This window comes from Ciconia boyciana, chromosome 1 (assembly GCF_034638445.1).
Source record: "Ciconia boyciana chromosome 1, ASM3463844v1, whole genome shotgun sequence".
Taxonomy (NCBI): Eukaryota; Metazoa; Chordata; class Aves; order Ciconiiformes; family Ciconiidae; genus Ciconia; species Ciconia boyciana.
In genome coordinates this window covers 195,980,636-196,002,172 of record NC_132934.1, presented here as the reverse complement: position 1 = coordinate 196,002,172, position 21,537 = coordinate 195,980,636, and the positions used below count along the sequence as shown (strand labels likewise).

General features: G+C 39.0%; 1 long non-coding RNA gene across 3 annotated transcripts in view; it reads right to left on the bottom strand.

The window, feature by feature from the left end:
- Positions 1-21,537, bottom strand: part of LOC140646449 (uncharacterized) — a 41,075-nt gene that overhangs the window by 15,127 nt on the left and 4,411 nt on the right. The window contains exons 2-5 of one of the 3 annotated variants that reach the window (XR_012040436.1): positions 14,072-16,034; positions 12,090-12,165; positions 11,702-11,772; positions 964-1,107 (exon numbers count right to left, since the gene is read on the bottom strand). This is a non-coding gene — a long non-coding RNA (uncharacterized lncRNA). The remainder of the gene's footprint in view (positions 1-963; positions 1,108-11,701; positions 11,773-12,089; positions 12,166-14,071; positions 16,035-21,537) is intronic. The other 2 variants (XR_012040435.1, XR_012040434.1) reach the window with 2 other exon arrangements.

The window sequence follows — 21,537 nt, the reverse complement described above, 5'->3', positions numbered from 1 at the left end:
TCTCTGTGCTGCTCTTTACTACATAGTATATACACACCCAGGACCTCAAAATACCTTTAAGAAGAAGCTTTAAGAACTGCCAGCTGTTATCAGAACAGTTCCACTGCAATGCCAACCACCAGTGGGATTCAAAGAGTAGGAAGAAAGAAAACAAAGGCACAAATTCTTTGTGAATTTCAAGATATCAATACACACATTGATAAGAAAATAATTTGTTTTGGTGAAAACAAGAATTTTTGCTTAAGCTATTGTTGGCCTAAGCTATTTCAAAGACTAAATTAAAAGGAACCACTTCTACTATACTGTACTTACAGTAAAACTTCCACTGGTGTTTCTACTTGCATTTGCTAATTGTGTACATTATTTAAATACTGTGAAAACTTCCGACAAAGTAGAACCAGTACAGTAACTTACCATGCTACCGTTATACTTTTTTTTTAACCTATACAAGGATTAAAAGTTTCCAGCTATGATTAATTTGTCATTAATTACATAAGTGTTTCATATCTGCTGCAAAGTTGGATGCAATGCTTGTTAGAACAGTTACATGTGTAGTGGTGAAATATGCCACCAGAGGTTAGGTATAACATTCTCTGAGTATACTCTGAGTGCAAAAAAAGCTGTTTTTTTAAATGACAGTTCAAAAATATTCAGTTCTAAATATTCAGAGAAACAGGCTCACAGTGAGCCATAAATGGCCACTAACCACTTCTCTAAAATAACTTACTTTTCTAAACGATACTTTAACTGATTTATATGTAAGAAGTCACTGCTAAGTAAACTAAAGTTGTTGTACACTGTTTCAGAATTTAAAATACTGCATGATATAGAGCAATCCTCCTACTTTTCACATTTTAGAAGAAATTTTCATTAAATAATGAGACAAATCTTCAAAGAGATACACAAACACATTTTACTGAGAACTATCATGTACTGTTTAATAAATTACATGCAAATCCTTACCAGAATGCCACTGCTTTTGAAGATGCCATATCCATTGTTATCCTTAAGATATCCCTTCATATCCATCATTAGTACCCTGCTCGCTTTGCACTCAAGCTTTGGAACGGATTTCTGACAAGTAACCCACACCTACCAAAATGGTTTCTAGAAAGCAAATTTAAAAGCTGTAAAACATGGAAAACAAACCAACAATTTGCAAACCACTGCAAGTGCAATGCAAACATAGGCAATATAAAATTCATTCTGAAATGTTCATCATATTATGCTGGACTGTAATATAACCACAGTTATAACATTATACCTTTACATCACTAGTTCACCTATAGAAAAACTGCAAGAGCAAAGTTCCTCTTGTCCTGTTAAATCTGATACACCTCATCTCATTAAGGGTAGTAATTTGCCTAGAAGTGATTTCTTATACAAAAGCAGGAAAAAGGAATATTATTCTTAATCATATTTAAGGTCTTCTAAGGCCTAATGAAAATTGAAGTTCCATTATGCTGGACAGCGCATAAACACAGAACAGTAAAAGGTCCCCGATTATATAAAAACCAACAGTCTAAACAGATAAGACGGCATGGGGGAAAAGTTCACACACAGCACAAACAGCATGATTGTAGTAAATGTAACAGTAGTTCTATTTTGAGGGTGGTTTTTGCTTGCTAAGAAAATGGAAGGAGATACAGAGTAAGGAGGGCAGATTGGGTGGGGGGAAGCATATGAAGTAAACAGGACCAAAGCAGAAGTAAAGAGGTAGAATGGAAGGAAAGAGAGTGGAACAAATAGTCAATGAGCATAGGACAGAGAACAGCTAATTAAAGCTAGTGAATGTTCTCTGAATGGTCAAAGGTCCCTGGGCTTTTGGCTCTTTCTGTTCCTGCTAGTTACTCTCTGACTAGGTCCCTTCTTTACTGCTCCCAGGCTTAGAGCAGAAGGGTTATACTGATTTTCAGTCCTTTCCCCATCATGACGCCCCCTCCCCACCTTTTAATATGGGATCAAGATATCTCCCTCACCTGTAGCTTTAAAAAGGGAATCATCTGAATCTGCTCGACATTATCTTTACAGAATGAGCGCATGCACATCATCCTTATTTGCAAGTGATTCAAGTTCTGATATTCTGACTTCAACTTTCTTAATTCTTTTTTAAGTAACACATACTGGACAAGATTCATTTACACAGCAGAAAAGCTAGGCAAGACACTGATCTATAAACAGCAGTTGAAAGTTTGGTCAGAGTACATTAAACATTGTGTCCTATACTGAACAACAGAGTTAAGCTAGGATTGGAGGAGGCAGGGAGGGGGCAGCTGCTCTACAGGTTCTGGTGCATGCAGCCAGATGGAAATATTCTAACCGTTCACAGTAAACTGTACTCGCTCTAGTATTAACTGAATAGATGAGGCTTATATCAGAGAGGAAGATGCATTTTTATTGTCAAAACATTCATTGTTTATATCCTCTAGCATAGATGGAGATAAGTCCGTGTAAAGGGCAAGTTTGCCCACAAAGGCAAATCAAACCTATGAAACTGAAGTGGTGTAACTTTTTGTGGGGCTCTATGGATAAGGGCAAATAAACTAGAATGAAGTCACTTTCTTCTGGTATAGGTCTCCAATACAAATAGTTTATACAGGCATAGCAACTGCAATAATTAAAAAAAATTTTGGGAATTGGGCCAGCCCGCTGAGGTTGTTTCCTTCTATGCTACTAATAAGCTACCAATATATACAGTTTTATACTGATACATCTCTTTTCACACTATGGGGAAAGACAGCTGCTACATTAATTATAGCAGTACAGATAAAGTAGCAAAACACCTGATAGAGAACTTAGTGTCTCAGATATAGTCCATTTCCCTATTACAAGATAGCTGCAATATTCCTAGTGCAGGCAAGGCTTTAGAGTATACTAATTCTTAACTTAAAAAATAATCCCTCCTCTGTAATTCCCAGAACATCATCAACCTTTGAAATGTTAATAGAATTACTAGCACCAAACCAGACTTTGAATTTCTGCCAGACTCTGTCAGGAGTTCAGCTGACAAGAGCTTTCTGCGTGCCATTCAGGTGTCACTATTCTTTTCATAATACTTTTTCTTTGAAAAATATTTTTTTTCAGCAACAATGCTATGATAACTTTGAATCTTGGTAAAAACACTGGTAAAAACAAAGTGTGTGTTTTGGCTTGAAAAATACACATAAAAGCAATTACTCCTCCTCAGCCAGACTACAGCTTTGGAAATTATCTCTGACTTGCCAACGACAATAACAGGCAAGTAGTTATCCAGCAAAATCCCTTTAGTTCAGCTGCACAATAGTAGTTCCACCACTATCTATACTTTATTTGGTTGTCTGAAACAGCATCTACAAATTCAGGCTGCACTGTTAAAAAAAACCAAACAAACAACCTTTTTGCTTCTAAAGGAACAAACTTTAGTTACTTCCCCAAGTATTCCTTAAAGGAGAAAAGAGCTAAAAAAAAAAGTTTTAACCACTCTGTTCCCCTTAGGACACTATGAATGGTATCTCCCAGACAACTGAGTTGAGACACCAGAACCACCTGATAAAACAAGAATGCATTTTCCTCCTTACTTATGAATTGTTTTACAATAGCTTCCAAAACAGACTCAAGATAAATTCATATATGTGGGACAGAAGTTCAGTAATTCATTTAAGCTTAAGTTACAATGTGTGAGTCTAGAAAAGGTACCAATTATGTTTCTGTAAACTAAGGAAAACTATATGAAGCATGGAGGCATGCTTTTGTCTCCCTATCTCCCTCTCACCCCAAAATAAGACCCCTACTCCCAGAAATCTTTGGATAAAGTGAAATATCTACAGTAGTAACTTGCTTATTGAAGGTGAACTGTATGTGCCTCATTAAGAATAAGAACTGTATTGACCATAACCTAGCTAGCACATAGAAAGTACTGACACATACATCATAGAATAGTTTTGGTTGGAAGGGACCTTGAAAGGGGATCTAGCCCAACCTCCCCTGCAATGACCAGGGACATCTTCAACTGGACCAGGTTGCTCAGAGCCCCATCCAACCTGACCTTCAATGTTTCCAGGGATGGGGCATCTACCACCTCTCTGGGCAACCTGTGCCAGTGTTTCACCACCCTCATTGTAAAAAGTTTCTTCCTTATTTTCTTATTTTCTTCCTTTCTTTCTAGTCTAAACCTACCCTCTTTTAGTTTAAAACCATTACCCCTTGTCCTATTGCTACAGGCCCTACTAAAAAGTTTGTCCCCATCTCTCTTATAAGACTCCTTGAAGTATTGAAAGGCTGCAATAAGGTCTTGCCAGAGCCTTCTCTCTTCTCCAGGCTGAATAACCCCAACCCTCTCAGCCTTTCCTCACAGGAGAGGTGTTCCAGCCCTCTGGTTATTTTTGTGGCCCTCCTCTGGACCCACTCCAAGAAGTCTACATCCTTCCTGTGCTGAGGGCCCCAGAGCTGGACGCAGTACTCCAGGTGGGCTCTCACCAGAGCAGAGTAGAGGGGCAGAATCACCTCCCTCGACCTGCTGGGCATGCTTCTTTTGATGCAGCCCAGGATGTGGTTGGCTTTCTGGGCTGTGAGCACACATTGTCAGCTCATATCCAGCTTTTCATCCACCAGTATCCCCAAGTCCTTCTCTGCAGGGCTGCTCTAAATCCCTTCATCCCCCAGCCTGTATTGATACTGGGAGTTGTCCCCACCCAGGTGCAGGACCCTGCAGTTGGCCTTGTTGAACCTCATGAGGTTCACATGGGCCCACTTCTCAAGCTTGTCCAGGTCCCTCTGGATGGCATCCCTTCCCTCAGGCATGTCAACTGCATCACTCAGCTGGGTGTCACCTGCAAACTTGCTGAGAGTGCACTTGATCCCACTGTCTATGTCATTGATGAAGATATTAAAGGGGTCCCAGTACGGACCCCTGAGGGACACCACTTGTCACTGATCTCCATCTCGACATTGAGACATTGACCACTACCCTCTGGATGCAACCATCCAACCAATTCCTCATCCACCAAACAGTTCACCCATCAAATCCATATCCCTCCAAGTTAGAGAGAAGGATGTTGTGGGGGATCACGTCAAAGGCCTTACAGAAGTCCAGATAGATGACATCCATAGCTCTTCCCTTGTCCACTGATGTAGTCACTCCATCATAGAAGGCCATTAAATTGGTCAGGTAGGACTTGCCCTTGGTGAAGCCATGCTGGCTGTCTCGAATCACCTCCCTGTCCACCATGTGCCTTAGCGTAGCTTCTAGGAGGATCTGTTCCATGGTCTTCCCAGGCACAGAGGTGAGGCTGACAGGTTGGTAGTTCCCAGGGTCCTCCTTTCTACCCTTTTTAAAAATGGGTGCAATGTCTCCCTTTTTCCAGTCACCAGGAACTTCACCTGACTGCCATGATTTTTCAAATATCATGGAGAATGGCTTGGCAACTACATCAGCCAGTTCCCTCAGGACTCTGGGATGCATCTCGCCAGGTTCTATAGACTTATAGGGGTACCCTATAAGGGACCACCTGAGGACCCTGAACTCTGGGTAGCGGGCTGCAGCTGGTCCATGCTTGTGCAGGAGACAAACTTCCCACACTGCCTCTCAACTCATGGTAGAGCAAGAACGCATCAGCCAAAAATCTTGCCTGATTTTGCCAGGAGATTGCTGGTGTCTAAAGCCATCCACCTGAATATTCATTTGGCTGGCAGTCAGCAAAATGCTGGTTAATCTTAGGAATGCTTTTTCTTTTTTTTTTTCTTTATTTTTTTAACTAAGGGTAACCTCAGGTTACCCTTAGTTCAGGTTCCTCAGGTGGTCACAAACCTGATCTTCTCTTATAGTGGGAGGGACTTTGCTCCCCCAGTCCCTGTCTTGTGGTCCATCCACTTGAAAGGTGTGGGAAGGGAGGTTGCCAGTGAAGACTGAGGCAAAGAAGTTGTTGAGTACCTCAGCGTTCTCCTCATCCGTTGTTACCAGTTTGCCAGTCTTGTTCATCGGGGTGGGGGAGGGTACACTTTCTTTGATCTTCCTTTTCTGGCTGACATACCTATAAAAGCCCTTCTTATTATTCTTTGCATCCCTTGCCAAGTTCAGCTCCAGCTGCGCCTTGGCTTTCCTGGCCCCATCCCTACCCAACCGGGCAGCATCCCTATACTCTTCCCAGGATAGCTGTCCCTGCTTCCACTGCCTGTGCATTTCCTTCTTGCCCTTTAGTTTGACCAGCAAGGTCTTGACTCATCCATGCCTGTCTCTTGCCTTCCTTTCCTGATTTCTCACAGATGGGGATCGACAGCTCTTGCGCTCTACAGAAAGCGTCCTCAGAGATCTGCCAGCTCTGTTCTGCTCCCTTGTCCCCGAGGGCGGTTTCCCAGGGGGTCCTATTGACTAACTCCTTGAAGAGCTGGAAGTTTGCTTTCATAAAATTCAGGGTCCTGACTTTACTCTTTGCCTGACCCATATCCCTCAGGACTGTGAACTCCACCAATGCATGATCACTGCAGCCCAGGCTGCCTCCAATCTTGATGTCACCGATTAGCTCACTTGTGCTGGTGACCAACAGGTCCAGTATCGCATCCCCTCTGGTAGGGTTGTCCATTACCTGGCTTAAGAAGTTATCCTCAGTGCATTCCAGGAGTCTCCTGGATTGCCTATGGCTCGCCATGCTACTTTTCCAGCAGATGCCAGGGTGGTTGAAGTCCCCCAGCAGCACAAGAGCCTGTGAGCACGATGCCTCCACGATGTAGCTGGAGTAAAAGGCTTCGTCAATAGGCTCCCCTTGATCAGGCAGCCTGTAGTAGACACCAACCACAAGGTTCCCTTTGTTGCCTCAGTCTCTAATTCTTACCCATAAGCTTTCAACCTGCTCGTGGCTATTCTTCACGGACAGCTCTTCACACTCCATCCATTTCTTGATGTAGAGGGCAACCCCTCTAGCCCTCCTTCCTCGCCTGCCCCTTCTGAAAAGCCTGTAGCCATCAATAACCGCACTCCAGTCATGGGATTCGTCCTACCAAGTTTCAGTAATAGCAACTAGGTCATAGATTTCTAGCAGCACACTGGCTTCCAGCTCCTTCTGTTTGTTGCCCATGCTGCATGCATTGGTGTAGAGGGACTTCAGCTGGGCTGTTGGCCATGTCACCTTCTTAGAGGAACACCCCTTAATTCCTTTGAGGTATTTCACTGGTGTTTCCCTCTTGGCTCCTATTACCTCAGCAGTCCCTGGCTCATCTCCGTAAGACTTCAAGTGTGCTGCAGTGTACCCAGCACGTCTCAGAGCAACAGGCTGAGGGCCCTCGCTAGCACCCCGTCCCTCTAATGTTGGCGTGTCATCACACAGCTTGTCACGGGCAAGCCTGATATTATCCCCCTCCCCCTTCAAGCCTAGTTGAAAGCTCTGTCAATGAGCCCTGCTAGCTCGTGAGCAAAGACCCTCTTCCCCCTTTGAGAAAGGTGAATCCCATCTGACGCCAGCAAGACTAGTGCCATGTAGGCCATCCCATTATCAAAAAAACCCCAACATTGTGGTGGTGACACCAGCCACAGAGCCATGTATTAATAGATGGGGTCCGTCTGTTTCTTCCAGTGTTGCTGCCCGCAACTGGAAGGAGAGAGAAAAAAATAACCTGTGCTCCAGATTCCCTTTCCAACCATCCCAAGGCCCTGAAGTCTCTTTTGATCACTCTTGGACTACGTGTTGTGGCTTCATCACCACCCACATGAAAGAGCAGTAATGGGTGATAGTCCGAGGGTCATACCAGGCTAGGAGGATTCCTAGTGATGTCCTTAACCCAGGCCCCAGGGAGGCAGCAGATTTCCCTAAGAGGAGGGTCTGTCCGGCATATTGGACCCTCTGTTCCCCTCAGAAGGGAACTGCCTACAACAATAACCCATCTTTTCTTCCTCGTGGAGGTGGTCATGATACAGGGGGTAGGCCTTTCTGACCTTGGAAACACCTCTGGTGTAGAGGGACTGTCATCCACATCATCCATTTACTGGCCTTCCACATCCAGAGCCTCATACCTGTTGTACAGAGGCACCTGGGAATGCGAGGCAGGCAAGGAGGGGGTTCACCTGCCGCCTCGAGCATGGACTTGCCTCCATTAACTCCTTTCCATTAAGCTACTGCCTTCAGCCTGGTGGGGGAGGATACAGGATCCCCTTGATCTTGGGTTTTTCCGGTGCCTATCCCTGTTTCTGTCTCAGGGAGGACAGAGCATGGTTCCACCAGTCTCTCTCTTTCTCAGCCTCCCTAATGCTCCTTAACCTTTCTACTTCCTCTCGTAGCTCTGCCACCAGGCTGAGCAGATCGTCCACCTGGTCACACCTCACACAGCTGTTCTCACTACTGCCATCTGTTACCAGTGAAAGGCTCTGGCACTCTCTGCAGCCTGAGACCTGGGTGGCTGCATGTTTTTGTGGGAGCTCTGTCTGGGTTGCCATATCCATTCTGGTGAGTGCAGAGAACATATCTGTTACATATAAAAAAAGTAAAATATTTATTTTTAATAACTTAAACTTGTTCTAATCTTAGGGATGGATCTGTGTTGCAAGCTGAGGTACTTAAAAGTTGGGGTTTTTGTTTGCTAGTTGGTCAGCCTCAGTAAGAAGAAAAAAATTGAAAATAAAAATCAACAATGCAATCCTTGTAATAGTAGCATCCTGTCATAAATAAATGGGAAGGGCATACTTACACAGAAAATCTTGTTAAACAAACATGACACCTCTATATAGAAAGATTATCTCATTACAAACAGTTAACAGAGCACTTTAAGGATAAACAAGGCTGGAAGGTGGGAACATATACGACTGATGTCTCCAGGATTAAGTGGTCCAGTAGGAAGTCAGTCCACAGCAAGTTGCAATGAAAGACACTGTCTCTAAAAATGGAGGAGGGAAAAAGCAGTACCAGAAACAGGTCAGACTCTAAAGTAAACACCCTCATCACCTGGTGTTTAGAAGCAGAAGGCTGTGCCAAGACAGACACTGCTTAAAGAGTCATGATCATATTCATCGGTGAGCTAGGGAGTAAATCAATTCCAGAAGCAGTCGTGAAAACAACTGGTAGAACTTAGGAAAAAGATACGTCTCCAACCATGGTCTTTAACTAAACCAAAGCAGAGGGCACTTAATCCATCTACAAACTGTAACACTTTGCCCCTTAATTTAAGAGTGTCTTCAAATGAACCACTTGTCCTTTTGAAGTATCTGGAGTCTAAATCCAGCTCTCTAAATGACTGCTGTATTCACAGTGCTGCATAAAATGAAATTCAAGTCACTGACTATCCCTCTCTGATGTGCTGATTGGAGTCCTCATTTGATACCAAGTACAGTATTTGTATCCTGTAAGATGGTATTCCATAACTTGGACTGTAATCCAAGAAAATGTATCCTCTTCCTGACCCAGAGAATACTCCTCTGTAGTTCTTTTCTGCTGCGCTGCACCCTCTACTATCTTTGGAACAGACGTGGTACTTCAGACTAACTGTTCTGGCCATTGGGTGTTGTTAAACGAAGCAGCCAGGAAGCTGCACTACCAAACATACACAATTACCCATTCCACAGTAGGATAATGAAGTTAACCTTCAAGGCACTACACAGGCTTCATCACCTCTTCTTGGTGAGCATGTCAGGAATGAGAGATCCTCTCTTGGAAGACCCTGAAACTCCCATAGCCAGATTGCAGATAAGGCATAAGAGTCTCTTCCTTCAAAAATGTAACCAACCAGCTCAATATGACAACATTAAAATGGTGGGATCCAAGAAATGAGTATTTAAGCTGGATGTTGATGATTAGGACAATAAATTCCTGGGCCCACTCTCAAAAGAATATCATGATGCCGGGAACCAAAACTGGCATAGTTTGTTAGGTGGTATCCAGCCCTGCTATCGTGGTATAGCTTACCTTAGGGCTTAATATCAGTTCTCACAGACAACGAGCCCTCTCTCAGACATTCTTCAATCACAAGCCCCAAGAATATGGTAAGATGTGTCTCTCAGACAGGGGAGAGGAAGCTAATAGTGTTCCAAAGAGAAATGGAACGAAGATATTCCATAATACTAATATGTCAGTGTGCTAGGCACAAAAAGAGGTATGTGCACAGCTTATATATTGCTCAGATACCATGCTTCTAATTTACAGTGCTAATGGCACATACTTACCTACAGTGATATGGACTGTCTCTTAAAAGACATCACTTCTCTAAGACTGAATCTGCTGTCTGCTATGTGAATTTTTTTAAATTATCAAGAACTCTTAGTAACTGTTGCTCAGATTTTATGTAACTTTTCAAATTCAAAAGGTGCAGAAATTTGCCCCCCATTGTTATTATACCCGTGACAAGAATTACAGGGATTACTGAATTGTCTAGGCAAAAAAACCCAAAAAACCAAATTCCATATTTTTTCCATCACCCCTGAAGAAACATGCAACTTACTACAAGCATGTGATATTTCTTCCACTTAAATTAATTAGAGAGCTACTCTGAAAACACTTGCATTTTAATAGTTTTGTTTAACCAATTGCTTGGCAGGAATAGTTGCTTACTTTCTTAAACCAGATGATCAACTTCAGTTGCACCTGTTTCTCTCACAGTCTATATTGCCTATAGAACTGAACATAGAAAACCCTAAATATCTTGTTGATGTTAATGGTTCATTGAAGTTAAATATTTTTTAAAAGTAATACATGTATTTCTTTGATTTCTTGTAATCTTTTTTCTTAAAATTCTCTGGTTTTATTCTTGATCTAGATCTCAAAATATTGATCTTTTACAGTATCTTTCTTTTTTCTACAGTATCTTTTTCTTTTATCTACAGTATCTTTCTTTTTTTAAGAAGTCAAGGAAGTAAGTCTATAACTGAAATTGTGTAAGTCTTAAAAAAAAAAATCCCTAAAGCTTTAATGTTTTCTCTTTGAAACACATCATGCAGAAGAAAAACTTTTTGCTTTTTAAATAGGAAAATGTCTTGGTCTTTTTCTACCAATTATAGAACTATTTTCCACTTTCCTCCCCCAAAACAGAGAGTGAAAGAGGACCCTGAGTGATAGACTAGGACAGATTACTGGAGATGGCCATAACAGTTCCTGTTCCCATTGCGCACCCTGTTCCTCTCCAAGCTTCCTGCCTCCAGTACTGAGGCAGCAGTACCTGCTGCACCACTGTACTTTCCAAGAGCAGAAATAAAAGTAAAGCACCATCAGTTCCAGGTGACTTTAAGGCTCTAGGTTACAAACTGTTGCAACACAAACAACTAAGCTACCCTTTCCCTGGAGAATGCGGGGACCAGCTGGAGCAGGAAACAAACCAAGTTAATCCAACGATCTGAACAGAGCCCCTAACACTTACTCCAATATAGAAGCTGTTACTTCTAAATTATGCATGCATTACCAAAAGACATCTCTGTCTTTGCAAAATGGAAATTGCAGTAGCTGAACTAGCTAAACAGTCATAGCTACACGTTGGAAAATAAGATAAAAATGTGGCTGGGAATAGAACTAGACATTCATGTTCTGTGCTAGTAAAGAAGTCCTCTTTAGAAACAGTGCTGCTGAAATGTTAGATAACTATATAATGTTCAAACTGTAACTAACAAACCCTCTCACAAATATAGGCATATCTATTTTAAATGCAAATGTTAAGTGGAAAATATTTATAGTTTAAGTTGCACCCTTTGCTACTTAATTATCATAATTTAAAAAAGAAGAAACCTTTAAGTTCCTCCTCCAAGTAAGTTATTTACCTGAACTGTAGCTTGGGAGTCCCCAGTAGTCAGTCTGTTCTGAGATTCTCATCCCACTGAATGTCAAAGACCTAGTATTTCAAGGATGGGACTTCAAAATCACTTAGTGATGACTTAACTTTGTCTCACTAAAGATAAACCAACCTTTATTCCCACTCAGGTCAGCTCATTAATTTCAGGGAAAACACATTTAGAAAGCAGAGCTGAATACTTTCAGAAATTCCACCCATGAGATAAAAAGGAAAAACAACAAACAGAGACTGATATAAACCATTTGAGACTTCTTGACGCATGACAAATCAAGTATTTTTACATATTGGTGTACATTACAAGTGATTGAAATTACTTTTAACTGCTTGCTGAAATAATGTAATCTCAAATACCTTACCTTCTTAGTCTTCAGATACAGGACTCTGTTTATTCTTTGAGGAAAACCCAATTTTGTCCATGTACAGGAGGTTGTGCTAGGAACAATAATAGTTCTGCTGAGAGATTCAGAAGAAAAATACACTTGCTGCTCTCGATATCCGTATTATTGACATCATAAGCATTATTATTGAATAATACTGAACTTGCTTTATGTTTTACTTTTGTCCCACTTTGGCTTCTGTGGAACTGTGTTCAATAACAGTTTGACTTCAGGTACTACCAGAAGCCATTCTCACCAACGGGAAAATGTATTAAGCTTAAGAATATTGTTCTTTAAATATATTAAAAATAAAGTCAGATGCATCAAGCCCTCAGTTTTTATAATTCTATAGCATTTGTAAAAAAGCATTTTGAAATTGGTATCTGGTAGACACTATTAATTGCATTCATAGTGCAAAATAAAAACCAGAAAAATTAAGAAGTATCTCCAGAATGAATTATCTTTTGTGATGATTTCATTTAAATGCATTTCAACTTTTAGAACTTCACTGAAGCAACAGCCTCATTTTCACTGGTGCTGTCCCTGTTTGGAGTACCCTACTAACAGTTCAAAAACTTTTCTTAACTAGTTTATAACTTTTAGTTATCCATTCAATTTATAAAGCATTTATTTAAAACAGTATCTTCATGCTTTCTCTAAGTATAAGGAGACTAAAGTAAAGGCCGACACTAAAAAAGTACTGTTTTTTCTTTGTCACTAAAATTCGTAAGCATCAGTACTGTACCAGGATGACATTGATATCAAGTTAAGCATGTGCACAAAAACATGCAGAACAGGAACCTCTGGAGCCAAAAGATACGATAGTATTAAATTTTAAAAATCTAGTACTTTTCATTATGTAGGATTTTTAGCAAGACAAATGGCATTGTTAAGACTTCTCAGATCATATATGCATCTATAAAGATATATTTTTATATATGCAAGTGATCCAGTAATTTAGCAACAAAGCAGACAGCTACCATAAAAAGGTTCTAGATTTGTGTGCACCACTGAAAAGGCTGACAAACTGTACTCTGCCTTTCTGGTAAGAAGCAATTTGGTGGTTTGGTGTTTTTTTTTTTCTTCCAAATTACCACTTGTTTGACTGCCTATGGGTTTGGTGTTCCAACCAGCAGTGAGAGAACCCCCACAGTTTGCAATGAGAACACAGGAAAAGAAATTCTTTTTACTTACAAAGGAAAAGTACCTGTTTAAATATTCATAATGGTTTTATTATTCTACTGCTAATACTTCTTTATTGAATGTACATTGCATACAGTTCCGATGCAGACTATGACTATAAACCAACTTCTGCTATGAAGTCATTATTATGTTATAAAAATAATTGGATGTCTAGAAAAAATAAACACAACATACAGTAACCATTCATCTAAAATTAAATCCCGATCCAGTGTTACCATGCCAAGATTTAAGGATCCATTTTAGGAAAAAATTCTGACTGGCAGAAAATTCAAAAGCTGATTTTTTTCAATAGAAAATCTGAAGATATTCCAAGCTGTGAAAACCTGACCATGACTTCCTTTTAATTAAGTCTCAAATCATTCAGGGGAAATAATTAACACATCCAAAACAACTCTGGCTTAGCAAAATATTGAATTCAGAAAGTAAAGAAACACATAAGAAAACTCTGAAAAATAACTCATAGCAAAAGGGAATTGTGTCATTATGATCATCATAATCTCCATCCTCAACAGCTACTCCAGAGATAATAAATTATGCTAAAATAATTTTGCAGACAACAATTTCCCTCCACACATCTCGTAAGGATGCATGCTACTGCAATGTGCCTTTTCATTTCAAGATACTTTACGAGTCAAATGACCAACACAAAGGCTGACAGGTTCTGAAATGACACTGCATGTATGTTAATTTAAATGAAATGCCAGCCTACCAAAAACCGAATAAGTATAATTAAAAAATAACAAAGAAAAAGCACTTACCTGAACTTGACAAAGCACCTCTTAGCTGCATTGGTACTACTTCCCAAATGAAGACTCTTCCTTGCAAAAGTAAGTGAGCTTTCTTCAGATCATTATTCTGTGGCACAGGCTCCTCCAAATGGCAGAATGAATGTATTGCCATTATTGAAAATTTACAGATAATCTGAAGAAACTGAACTGAAAGCAAGAAACACAGAGGCTTTATTTTCTGTCAGCTTGCTGAAAAGACTTTACTTAGTTTTCAAGAACTTGTTATTTATCAATAGCATTTAAAAACACACAGAAGATATGTATATGTGCTCATTGATAAAGTAAGTATAAATTACTTAATTAAACCAGATGGACAGTTCATTTGAGCAGAAATGCCCAGGTAAAGAACTTCCATTTAATGCTACTGTGGAGCACCATTTCAATAAATTTTAGGGCTGCTTCTTTTACGGTGGGCACACTGCAAAGAAGTTTTCACCAGGGCATCTATAATGATACATGTGTTTTTGCAGAACATTTACTTGTAATTTAGAATTATCTTCAAGTAGTTCAAGTTATTCCTTCCACTGTGAATTATTTTGTAACTGCAAATATCAAATGACATCTACCATTGTTATGCTAATATATCCAGCTTTAGAAGACTGCCCTCAAGTTCCTCACAACTTTCTCTGATTTTACAGAATGTGTATAGTATTTTACTTTGGATGCTTATTTGAGGACAAGATTAATCACTTCTAAGACAGATTCTAGAGGCACAATTTGATGAACATGTATTTTGGTACATGTGACAATTCAAACAGAGATGACCCTCCTGCTGCTTATTCTCATCCTTGTGCCACAACCTCATTTGTGTAGATGTATCTGCTGGTGGAGCCACTCACTGTATCACACTGAGGAACCAGCTTGGGCTAAAAATTGCTGCTTGTCATAGACTCCTCTTCAAGTCAGGATCAATTTCCTGATCCAAGTCACTGCATGACGACACAAATGACTGTGCTAATACAACAGGAAGGAAAATGAAGAAACAAGAGCACGTAGCTAATTGCAGCTACAAATATCAGCACTTCAGAAACTACTGTTGTCACCTAAGTGTAAATTACAAGGCAGATCACAGCTTTGCCACTGAAAGCAGTATAGGGTATTCTTGGACTGCTTTACCTTTAATTTCCATCTCTGCATCACAGTTCACTGTCCCCACAATTGCACCAAAAATCAGTGCTTGTAGGACCACACCAAAATTGCTTGGGTTACAGTTTCCTGCCAGAGGCCATATGTTGTAAATTTAAGAAGGTGGGATGAACTACACATGGCACGTGTACATGAACTACACATGAGTATACGAATATATATGTGGGTGTGTGTCTCTCTTTTCCACTAACAACAGAACCAACTTAGAACATTGTTTAGACAACTAAAGACAGAAAAGGTTAATGCTGTTTAATGTGTCTGCCTAGGTTACGTCTTTCTAACTTTTGAATCCCCTAGCTGATTTCAAACAATTTTGTCAAAGAGGAAGATTCAAAAGTCATTTACAGTTTAAGAAGAATTCAGAGATTTCAGAATTCCAGGTACTGGGCAGGTGGATAGAGAAGACTGACCCACAAACTGCCCAAACTGAAGGAGAGGCTGCAGCATATGCCCATGTTATTAGAAAACAAACACATAAGAAACACACCTTGTAAATACCCCAGCTGCAGCTGGTACTTTTCATTACCTCTAAGACACAACTACACAGGAAACTATGTGCTGTTAGATCTTGTGCTCACAGAACTACTTGACTATCCATTTAGTATTCAAATCGACTTACGTGGCATTAAAATATGAGTCCTTGGTCTGCAAATTCCAGATCTGCTCCTTGTGTTCAGTTTAAAAGTACAGTACGTACACTTGATAGCTTCCGGTCTTCTGGCACAGCATCTCAGCCTAACGAGATGCATTCTTCTTAGCAGATCAGCCACTTCATCCTTTAGAAGCACTGAATGAATGAATCGCATCGAGTCCTCATGACTTAGGGGTCTTTAGAACTTTATTCTAGCATTCAATCTTTTGATTCTCTAATCTGATAAGCAGATAATGTCTTATCAAGATTATTTGAAAAGAATAAAGTGTCCACAACATCTTTGTGGTGAACAGTAGCATAAAGAAATCACTCCACTCCTTCCTAGCACCTCTTATTCCTTTTAATTGCTTTCTATACTCCCTAAAAGTCCAGGAGGCCTGTCAAGTCCTTAACACATTACTTACTATGTTACCATCCTCCTTTTCTTTTTAAATAAAAGCATACAAATAACCAAGTATTTCCCTGAAATATGCTGTCACCAATAAGACATGACAACAACTATATTCTGTTATTGTGGTTAATTCATGCAAATACATGGGTCCAAATAGATGGGTTAAAATGTTACATAAAAACATTTCCGGTCATGTGTGTGTAAAAGTGATTGGCCTTTTACAGCCAGTAATTTTGAGATTTCCTCCCTCATCACCAACTTCTTTCTTAAAAGTAAGTAATGAACAATACTAAATGAGAACAGTTAAAGAGGTATCAATAGGTACAAATTTTATCGAAACACAGGAAGGAAATCTGTATGAATTCCCCATACATCTTAATGAGAAGGATCATGTTACTGTTAATCAAAATACAGTTTCTTAAATAATGGTAAAGATTGTTCATCTTAACATTCACTTAACATGTATTGTTTTTAAACTCAACCAGTTGCGTCTCGGCATCTACATACATTCAGAATCTACATTGTATATTCTAACAGTGGTGGGTTTTGTTGGGGTTTTTTTGGGGTCGTGGTGGGTTTTGGTTTTTTTTTTAAATATAAGAATGCCCCCTCACATTCTGAGTCCTTGCTTCAGAAAGTTTTTAGGGCTTCAAGCCTTTCTTAGACTGCTAACCTGATGGCTTTGTTACCATAGTCTCAGCGCTAGCAGTACCTGAAATAGGCAGAGTAAGCTTAAGTCCATTCACACAGCTCAGCTGCACATAAAGCATCAAATACTCAGGCACTCTACTCTGGACTAGTTCCAGAACTGGAACAGAGTCAACTGTATGCTAGGAAGGAATTCCTATACAAGGAATTAAATCTGATATAAAACTGTTTACAAGGAATTCAATGCAATAGGCAAAAAGGCATGGGTGCATTTCTCTTACTGTTTTAAATCTTAAACTTGGGTCAAATTTGCAACTCAATGCTACAACATGATGCAATAGGTAAAATAATTGCACCAACTTGCTAGGGCTTAGCTTATTCAATTAATATGTTTTTTTATAAATGAAATATCTATTTGCATAATACAAGTGTGATAATCATAAAATCATTCTAGTTGGAACAGACCTCAGAGGTCATCTAGTTCAACCTCCTGCTCAAAGCAGCATTAATATGTGAATACTCATTAATGATACAGGTCGCACTCTTCACCTTGCAGACCACTAATCGCATGTAATCCGTAATCAAATGCATTCAACTGCCTTTGATAGGATTACTTATCTGCAGAAGGGTTTGTGGGACCAGTTACTTGCCATACATTATTCCTAAGCATGGCACATTATAGTACTTCCTAGCTACCCCTGTAACCAGTATCACACTTTCATTTCACTTTAAACATCTTTTAAGCAGGTACTGTTTTAAGAGCAGTTTTGGAAGTGGGCCTGCTATACATGAGTAGATTTTGGTATATGAGAATACGATAGAGTGAAGTGGAGGGTGATAAACCAGTAAGCGAGGCAGGCAGGAAGCACAGAGTTGGGTCCTGGTTTCAGGTTTGTTTCACAGACTGATGAACGTAGGATAGAGGTCCTGCTCTGAGATATACCTATAAAACCAGGGAAATTAACACCATTGGCACCAACAGTCTTTTAATCATAAATACCGGTGACCAAACTTCAGCAGAGTAAGTTTGGGAACCTCTGCTTTAGTAGTGCAGTTTTATTTTGTTCCTCTAATTTTGCTGTGATAAGGATCTCTGTGTTGGATTTGTGTTCAAGTTTACACATCTTCTTTCATGCATGAAGAAGTGATCTAATATGGTACAGCACTGCTAATTAAAAAAAAAAAAAATCACTGAAACAATCCAAATATAAAAAGAAAAAAAAAGTTGAAATGTTTTATAAAACCATGATTACCCAACAACACAAGCTGAATTACAAAAGAAATTTGCCTTATATTAATTCAGTAACATCCCTCTGTTCTGAAGCATGAAATACAGTAACATTTTACCTGTGCTGTGTGGCAATACATGAACTCTTCCACACTAACTAAATAGAAAAGAAAAACTCATCCTCTAAATAATTATTTTATTTAAACATTTATTACCTGCTATTGTAAATAACTTCAGAGATTAATACAACTTAATTAAAATTAAGTTTATTTAATACAACTGAAAGAGAACATAATATTTTGATTTACTTTGTTCATTTATTAGGATTTCATGGTCATTTGTTTACTGCAAACCATAAAAATGCTCTTTAAGTGGTAACAACAGCAACAAGAAATAAACAGCAGTAGGATATATATATAGAAAGAAATAAATTGACTTTAGCAGCTTTGATAACCTTGCTCTTAGGCCTATCTGAAAGGCATTTTTAAACACCAGTATTTAAAAAAATACACTGAAAGCCTTTTAAATTCTACAGTTCAAGATGTTATTTACATGCCTTCCCCAAGCATTCATTAATAGCCACAGGCATATGCTAGGTTGCATAGAGGGCCTGTCCCTATTTGACCTGATATACTAGCTCTTAAAGTACAGGGTACTCCAAGAATTTTACTCTTAATTATCCACAAAAAGAGTTAAATTTAGACCTCTCAACAAAATTTCCTGCCAGTATATAAGTGGCAGAAGTTAGGTCACATGATGGTGCACATGCATCAACCACACAATCATGAAAGGAACATGGTTAAAAGATGCAGGTGGGAAGCAGCAAGAGACAGGAATCAAGGAAGCAATTCTAAAGCCAAAAATGAGAGATTAGACAGATCCCCAAACTGACAGAATATCTTCACCAGCAAAATTTCCGCCTTAGATATAGTTTTGTGAAGAAACATTTTACGTTTTTCTGATTAATAAAGCTGAATGATTCTATTAAATATTTAAGTTCCCTTTTAATACCAAACTATATTGCTTTTGTGTTTTAGAAAGTAAAATTTTACTAAAGAATACTTGTTTGCAACAAAACTAACTGCATTTCCACGTTTGTGGAACCTTGTATAGTATTTGGCATTCTAGTTGAGAGAGGAAGCTCAACACCTGACTACCAAGTAACAAGTCACTGTCCTGGCACCTTGTCTGAGGGAAGAGTGAACAAATTGCAAGGAGATGCTGTCATGATATCTGACAAAGACAGATATATGCAAACCTTGCTAGGTGCTGCTGCCATAGAAAAAGCAGATGGTTGGTTTTGAGTTTTGGCCAAGGTGTGAAACTACTTTCCTGACAACTTCGACGGAAAAGGGGCGGGGGAGAGAGGAAGAGAGAATTACATTTATATACAGATGACATGACATGAGCACATCTCAAAAACTTCTGCATTAACACATCGCAGGTTATATGAAAATTACCAGTGTGGCTAGTTAATAACATTTCTGATATAAGCAAAAAGCACTATCAGACTGAAAAGGACAATTACTGCCATTCCCTTCTGTTCTAAAGGCAAAGGTAGAGATTATGCTGTATGTAGAACAATTACTGAACATTATCACAGCTTTGGAACATATTATCTCTAATTTTAAAGTATAAAGAAAGGTTGAGAGATTGACAGGGAAGAGGACATACAATTAGATGCATTTAACAGGTTGCAACACATGAGAATGAGAGGGCTGATAAATTTACATCAGCAAACAAGAAGGTAGTAATATTTGGTTTCAGCTATAAGTTGAACTATTGATATTTTAGGCTCTTGGGAAAAAAATATAGGTTTTTTGTCACCACTATCATCCCCCCTTTCCACTCCACACAACCCATGCCAACACAGGACCTAAGAATTATAGAAAAATGCTCTACAAACAGTTTGGGGATTTTTTAAACATTTATTTATTTAGAGAAGGATAATGGTCTCCAGGCCCAAAATGTTCGCTTTTTGGGGGTGAAGAACCTCATGTATTCTTACAGCAACCAGCATAACACAACTTAATCATGATGTGGCCTCTCAGCACCACTACAAAATAAAAACTGACATATAAAAATATTTACGTCCTACACTTCCTAAGGACAAATTATTTTCTTTGATTAACTCTACCTAAGGAATGAATTCATACCATCAGATTTACTAGCTGTTTCACAAATACACATTAACACCAAGCCTGATACTACCTTTTCAGACGTTAAAAAAATCACCAAAGGATAACTCAAAAACAGGAAAGATTTTGCAAAGACTAAGTTCACACAGTCCCACCAAGTTTGCACTTATTAGAAAAAGAGATGCCAGCAACTGGAGCCTCTGCTTATGTATAGTGCCAGTGGCTATAACAGCATTGGCATCCTTACACAGGATGTTTTCCTAAATGGGATTGTAGAAAGCAAAAAAAATCCAAGACTAAATAAGAAAAGGACCACAAGATAATGGTGATAAAATTTAGCTCAAGTATCTGTAAGTACTGGAGGGAAAAGTCTCTAATGGATATGTAACAATATGTCAGTGTAAGTTTAACTAGAAAAGTAAGAATGGATAACCTGTCAGTTTTAAACTCTTCACGAAATATATCATTGCTCCTTCTTTCTCAGTATGGAATGCCATCTTACCAACACAGAATCAGTTTACTTGAAAATACTCCTTCCTTTTGAAAGTACCAGAAACTGGAATACATAAAAAAATGTCTTGAGGCAAGTTATAAAGTGCAACAAGAACTAGAAATGGTTATTTCTTGGGCAGCGAGTGTGTTACTTAATATTCTTCATTCTGCCAACATCTAAACCAAGTTCTGCAGGCAAGATATTTAGAAACCTTTTCCAAGAGACACAAGGGTTCAACTTTAATAAGTTTGATTACTGCTTATTTTCAAGAAAACAAAACAGCCAGCCTTCAAAGTTACTTCGAAAACAGAATGAAACAATTTGATCCTTTTTTAAAGAGTCGTATGTTACATCAAATATTGTATACTTGCATAGACATAATTTGGAGTTTATTTCCCTTCTATAAATACACACAAAACAGAAACAGCACATTTTAATACACACAAAACAGAAACAGCACATCATCCCAATTTTCCTAAGTCCTGTAAAACACTGCCTTCAGCTGCTATTGCTGAAAAGAAAACCTAATGAATCACCTTACTGATAAAATGTATTCAAATTCTGCCATAAATCAATCACTTAAAACTATAATCATAATTAGGAAAAAAAAATCTCAGAAATCTCAGACTTTCATGCAGAAGAACAGAAAGTCAGTATAAAGGACAAAGAAAAAGGAGAGTCAATTATAACCTGCCTTTAAAGAGCAATGCCAATTTAAAAAACAGTATGAGACCAGAAAC